This window comes from Dryas octopetala, chromosome 2 (assembly GCF_963921425.1).
Source record: "Dryas octopetala chromosome 2, drDryOcto1.1, whole genome shotgun sequence".
Lineage (NCBI taxonomy): Eukaryota > Viridiplantae > Streptophyta > Magnoliopsida > Rosales > Rosaceae > Dryas > Dryas octopetala.
In genome coordinates, this window is record NC_141367.1 from 16,658,163 (window position 1) to 16,664,995 (window position 6,833).

The following is a 6,833-nucleotide window of genomic DNA, read 5'->3' on the forward strand; positions in this document are numbered from 1 at the left end:
ACTAACAAAGACTCTTGACCTTTTTTATATTTTTAAAAATTTAACCATCTAACAGTGCTTAACCTCCCCTTGAGAAGATCTCGAATTCCCGTAATTGTTTTGAACACTACTTGAGTAGAACTCATCACTAGTCATGATTTAATTTCTAGAACTCTAATAAAGGGACTAAAAGTTTTCAAATGGTACATATTTTGGCTAAGTTTTCAAATTTCTTCATGTTGATTAAAGATTAATGAAACTAAGATTGGACCAATTGTCCTCAGGCTATTTTAGGTTCCCCCAAATTTTCCATAGTAAATATAAGCTCCTCATGCCTAGAGACATACAACAAAAAGAGAAGAATGCATAGTGAGGCATACGCATACCAACAAACAAATAAAGAACATATGAAATTTCAAATAGCTAAATCATGAATGTCCAAACAATATATGAACTGAATAAAGTAGTTTGGCTGACAAATCTAGCCTACAAAACCCTAAAGGAAGTTAGGAAGAAATCTATGCGGTCTGTAGACTCCATGCTGCAGACTTTGGAGCATCAACATATACTTGTGCTTATTCTTCGTAATGAATTGTAAGCAGAAGACTGAATAAATGAAAATGAAAGAATTACAAACAAAAAAATATGACGAGTTGTCACTCGGCAGGCGTTGGCCCGGTTTCAGCAGGTTTCTCACCCTGAGGTTCCTCAGGTTTGGCAGGTTGCTCATCCTTGGGTTCAGCAGGAGCCTCTGGTTTTGATGAGTCAGGAGTACCATTAGCAGTAACATCTTTGGTAGGTGAAACAGGTGTGCTTGCAGCTGCAGTACCAGTTGCAATTGGTGAATTAGTTTTTCCATTCTTGGCATCCTTTCCTTCCTTTGCATCCTTCACGTCCTTCTTTTCATCCTTTCCTTCCTTTGCATCCTTCCCATCCTTTCCATCTTTGCCATCTTTGGTGGGTGGGGGAGGCATCATGTGTGGCGGAGGGTTCTGTTTCAGTTTGATGAAAATTTGCCTCATTCTTGCAAGATCAGTTGGTTTCCCAGGTTTTGGACCCTGGATTACCACAATTGACGGCTTCTTGTCAGGATCTTTCTTTCCTCTCTTCTTCTCAATATTAGGGACCTCCCGAGGAATGAGCTCTGCTATTGCTTTCCAATAATGTTTGTCAGCTTCTTTGTGGAACTTCTCTTGGTTGGCCAGGTACAGCTGCAAAGTCGCATTCATTTATGTTACTATGAAGCATGGAAGATGGTTGTGCCACTTGTGCATGTGTAAAGTGTATGCGCGCGCGCGTGTGTTGTGTTTCTTAGAGAAAGAGAGAGATAATTAGTTTAGAGAGGAAGTAGAGAATGATGCCTTTTAGAAGTACTACCTTCTCCCTTTCTCTGTTATTAGCCTTGTTAGTTTCACAATTGAGCTTCCTTTTCTCATAGAAAGCTCGTTTAAACTCTTCAGCTTCGTTGATAATCTGGTTCCGTTGCTCTCTCTCTCTTTTCTCCTTTTCCTCAAGATGGATGGCATTTTGACTGCAAAATTAACCGTCAAAATTAAGGTCAAACCTAAAATTGTAATGCCTTAAATGAAATTCAATAAAGATACAAACAATGGAAAATAAGTAAAAAATATGATTTTTAAACACTCTTTTCTTTCCAATATTAATTTGTAATTAAGATCACGCAAACTAACAACCCTTCACTCTTTCAATCATTTACAATAATGCAGAAATCTAGGATTTCACTATGTCTTAGCTAATTGTACAAGGAATTTCAATATTCAAATTGAAACTCTATATATATAGAAGGTAAACAAAACGCATAAGGTGAGAAGATTCACTAGAAATTAGTTGTACAGATCGCATTGCCTAAAAAAAAAAGAAAGAAAACTTGGTCTACATCTACGTTAAAAACCTATTTCATTCCCACAAATAATTTGTAAGTTTCAATTACCTCAAAATAACAATATATTATAGGAAAATTGGTTCTGAAGAAACTAAAAAATGAAGCTTTAATGTCTCCAGGCCTCATGCAAATTTACAAGAACACAGCAAACAACTAAAACAAAAAGGAAATTATATATAGTGGATAGAAGTTTTACAACAGCTTATAAGGTTTCAGTCTAGCAGCAAACAATGCCACAATTAAACTATATACGCGGTAGTAAAATATGGAAAACCAATACAGGGGATTTGGTAGATATATATGACTACTCCAGTGAAAGGATAAAATTAAATCACGGTTTGAAGTCAATTTAAAATAGGTCTTGCAGTAACATCAATGAAAGTAAGCATTTACCATCAAATTGACCAAAGCAACATCTAATGTCTTGACAAGCAGACAAATCTTTGGTCTTAGTATGCTTAAAACTAGAGCTTCTACCCCATATTGCCCGAGAGAAGCAACATAAACCAGCTAATAAGGAGTCAATTTGGCAATTCAACAACTTCAAGTTCCTATCTAATATTCAAATTAAATAAATTGATCATAACGTACATAGACATTATCAGAAAGTGGATACTGCCAAAGCCTTCAACAACTTGAGCTCATAGGAAAATATATGCAAAATAGATAACAGATGAAAAGCATGTGTTGCTTCAAGTCAATGCTGGGTTTCCTATTAAAGAGCATTGCAGGCTTCATTGCAACCCATCTTACGTGATTAGCTTAATGGTCTGGGACAAGCCATTAATTCCCTTAACAATGGTTGCCATCAGCTAAATGGACGACATTCACAAGTGCAGCTTAATTAGTTAATTCTAAGTTTCTACCAAATGTTTTACACTTCTGATTTTTATCAATGCGAAATACATAAATAGAAGTAATCGATATATATAGGTCAATGTTCATGTTCCCATGCCAGACAGCCAACGGAAGACTGTGAATCTGAACCACATAGACAACAAATATGATCCACATGGAGAACCCAATTCCCCAAATACAGGGACAAGATCATCAACATTAATTCAGATCCAATACTTTCAAAAAAAAAAAAAAAGACCCTAACTGTAATGAACACATATATAAACACACAAAAATCTAATGCAAGTAGTTTGTGAACCTCATGCCCATGCATGCACTTGAACCATAAAATGTAATGTCATGGCTAGAGTAAATTTGCAAGTAAATTAATTCCAACCATTAAATCTACATAAACATATATAAGACACATTATGCAAACACCAGAAAATCAACCAAGATCGATTTGGATCAGCTCACCGACGCCACTCGCGGCGAGCAAAGCCTTCCTCTCGCATCTCCTCCGGCGGCGGCAGCACCGGCCCATCATCCGACACGAAAATGTCATCATCATCATCATCACCACCACCAACACCACCTACGCCTAAGCCATTGTCCTCGGGCAGCTCCGAATCAAAAGGGGACACGTAGTCGGGGTTGGGGGCGGAGGATATGCCAAACCCGTAGGCGTCGGGGGAGGGCTGCTGGTCGTTGTTCTGGTTGTCATTGGGAGGCAGGACGACGTCGTCCTGGAAATCTGAGTGGAGAGGCGGAGGCGGCGGCGGCGGAGGAGGGTCGGCTGCGGGGGAGGAGGAGAAATCGTCGTAGCCCATGTAACCATCGTCGTCAAAGGACGACATTGGGTTTGAGATTATTGAAGTGGATGGAGTTGAATGGGTTGTTGGAGTGTGTGCGTGATTGTGTTTTTCTGAGGGAGGAATGAGAGAGATTAATGGTGTGTTCGGATCCAGAGGGTGGATGATGAGTCTTTTTCTCTCTCAATTGCAACGTGTTGGGAAACCATATTTATTATTTCTTCATGGAATGGGGAACAGATCGAGCTGTCTGACACCGTGGCGTTTTTCTCTTTGTTTACTATCTCAAACACTCCACAGCTCTCCAAACCCGAATTTTATTTTCTTAGCTTAATTAAACATCCAAACACTACTTTACATTTTCAAATGATAAATAATTTTACTTGTTATAATTCGATAAACTCAAATCCACATTATCATTCACAAACGAGTAATCAACACTACAAGAAAGTGATACACCAAACCCCCAATAAATGAGCTAGCGTTCCAACAGAGAGGTGATCAAAGTTTAAACTAAACTAATTGGAGCTGTTTAATTTCTGGTTCATGATAAAAAAAGTTCCTACATTTACTCAGAAGTAAATTACAACGAGCGTAGGTAATTTTTACACATGAGACTTCCTAGCAGGAAACGTTTTTTACACATGGTCTCTTCCCAATGTACAAACGCTTTTTACAGTTCATAAGCAGGAAACGCCTGAGAAGGTTCAATCATGTCAAAAAAAAAAAAAAAAAAAAAAAAAAAGAAGCTATACTTCCAACCCCTTCAAATAATGATGATATTTGAAGTGGCACTTAACAAATGGATGATTAGAATTATGAGATTAGTTATGTAATGGGCTTAAAAAAGTACTTAACTTTGTATTAATTTATTAACTAGTTAGTTTTAGAGCAATTGTTCTCCTTATTATATTAAACCAATGGGTGACAATTTTTTAAGACAATATGGTCTTCTTTTTTTTTTGATTAAAGACGCTTGACATTTGTTCATGGATTAAATCTGCAAACAAAAGTTTTTGAAAACAAGAAGGCCCAGACTCAGAGTCAAGCCAACAATTGAAATTTAAACAAGAGAGTGCATGCTTTGCCAGGGCATGCGCCACTATGTTACCATCTCGTTGTCGAAATTGGCAGCAAGCTGCGAGGGAAGTTTTCAAAAGCACTTTGACATCTTTAACAAGCGCACCATCCGCAGCCAAACATAATTCACATCCTGCACCACACCTTGAGCATCAAGCTCAAGAATCACGCTTTGAAATCCCATATCTGCAGCCAACTGTAACCCAACCAAAGCAGCCTTGAGTTCTGTTGTATGAGCAACAAGATGAGCGAAAACCAATTTGGCCGCTGCAAGGAGCAGAACACCCTCGCTGTCTCGGATAACCACCCCCAGCCCTCGTCGTTCCGCACCACTCCCTGTGGCTCCATCAATGTTGAGTTTCACCCAACCCATCGGCGGCGCCTCCCAATGACCCTGAGAAGGTACGTACAGTCACAAGTGGGTGGTCCAGGACAGTATTTGCACGCTCATATATACTCCGCAGCATAAGAGACCAGCCGTTCATAAACATTCTTAGGCCATTCCTCAATATTATTAAACACCTATTCATTTCTAGAGTTCCACATACCCCAACAGAGATAAGCTAAGAGAGTCAGTTCCTCCTTTGTGAGGACTGCCTGCGCATATTCCAGTAGACTTATGAACTTTCCATCCACCATCAATCCCACAACTTCGCTGAAAGCTGAGAGAGCCCACACCCGTTGTGCTACGGGACAATTCCATACTCCATGAAAAACTATCTCATAGGCAGAATGGCATCGAGGGCAGTCTGGAGATTGAACCAAATTTCTCTTAAACAAACCCACCCCACATGGTAGCACTTCAAGACAGCACCTCCATAAGAATGGCTTGATTTTACCCGGAATGTTTAACTGCCATATACCTTTCCAAAATCGATGTAACAGTTGCAGCCTGGAAACCCTACCGTCCATTGCATTAGGTGACTGCCGATCAAGCCAGTAACCACTTCGTACACTATATCTCACATCCTTTGTATAATGCCAAAACGTACAGTCTATCTGGTTGCTGAAGCCTACCGAGAGAAAGACTGATGATCGTCTCTACCTCCTGCGGCCAGAAATGTTGCTGAAGTAAGGGGATATTCCATAGCCCCCTTGGGGTAATAAAATATCTTACTCGTGTATCTGGAGGACAATATGGTCTTCAAACAAACTTCATGATCTAAGCATTGTTCTTATTAAATTTTTGCAGGAATTATATTTGAACGAAATCCCAAAAAATAGGCGGTATTGTTGAAACACAACGTGGAGTGGGCCCTAAAAAGAATCTCTTAAACAAGTTTATTTAAATGATCCATTTACAAAGAGCCCATGTCGATATTTCCATGGATATTTTTTGGTTTTCAAACTATGTGTTGATGCAAATTCTCGTAAGGTAGATGCAACAACTTAGATAAGCTGATCTGGCTGATCAGGTGCTTTGCTAGATGATGAAGTGGATGCTGGTTGAGATCTTCCTGCAAGAGAAACAAGGTCAAGGGAGATGGACCGGTGTGGTACCAGCCAAACACGCTCCGATGATGAAGTCAGTGATGGTGTTTGATGGTGGATGAGGAAGAACAAAGGAAGAACTTGGGAGAATGGGAAGAACAAGGCAAATGTTCTGGGTTATTCTCAGCAAGTTGGATATGCTCTTGGGAGAGTGGAAATTTTGTATAAGTGTTTTGTGTGTAGATGCGTAGTCCTTGTTTTTGCACATATGACTTGAGATATATAAGCAAAGGAAACCTTAATGAGTAAGATACCTGCATGTGAATGAATGGTTGCCAGAGACCCACGTACCTGGTCAGACCTAGTTGCATGCTCAGCTGCCTGCTTCTTCAGCATTCAATGCTGCATTGAATGCTCCATTAAATGCAAGGCTGGAAGGTTCAGGTAGACTGCTCCAGTAGTCATGAATGCAAGCCTGATATCCCCTCTGTCAGAAGATTTGTGTCAGGTGCATTTAAGTGTGGCGGTTCGTCCCAGCGTGATCTTCCCGGGAATGGCGGCGGAGAGCCGAGCCGAGCCGATACAAGCACATGTTCTTATGCGTAGACATAAAGTCCATGTGTGATCGGATCGGGCATGGGATTCAAGACCGAGCCGATCCAGTAGACTGGGATCCTTCCGAGCCCTAACTGGTCGACGCCAGAACTCGAAAAGAGACCGTGCCCTGTGCCGAGCCGAGCCGAACCGGAATGACCGTGGTGAGATGGACACTCGATCCATTGAAAGATCAT

General features: G+C 40.3%; 1 pseudogene; it reads right to left on the reverse strand.

Moving 5' to 3' along the window:
* Nucleotides 1-635: 635 nt before the first annotated feature.
* Nucleotides 636-3,576, reverse strand: LOC147293522 (clathrin light chain 1 pseudogene; annotated as a pseudogene).
* Between the last annotated feature and the right edge of the window lie 3,257 nt (nucleotides 3,577-6,833).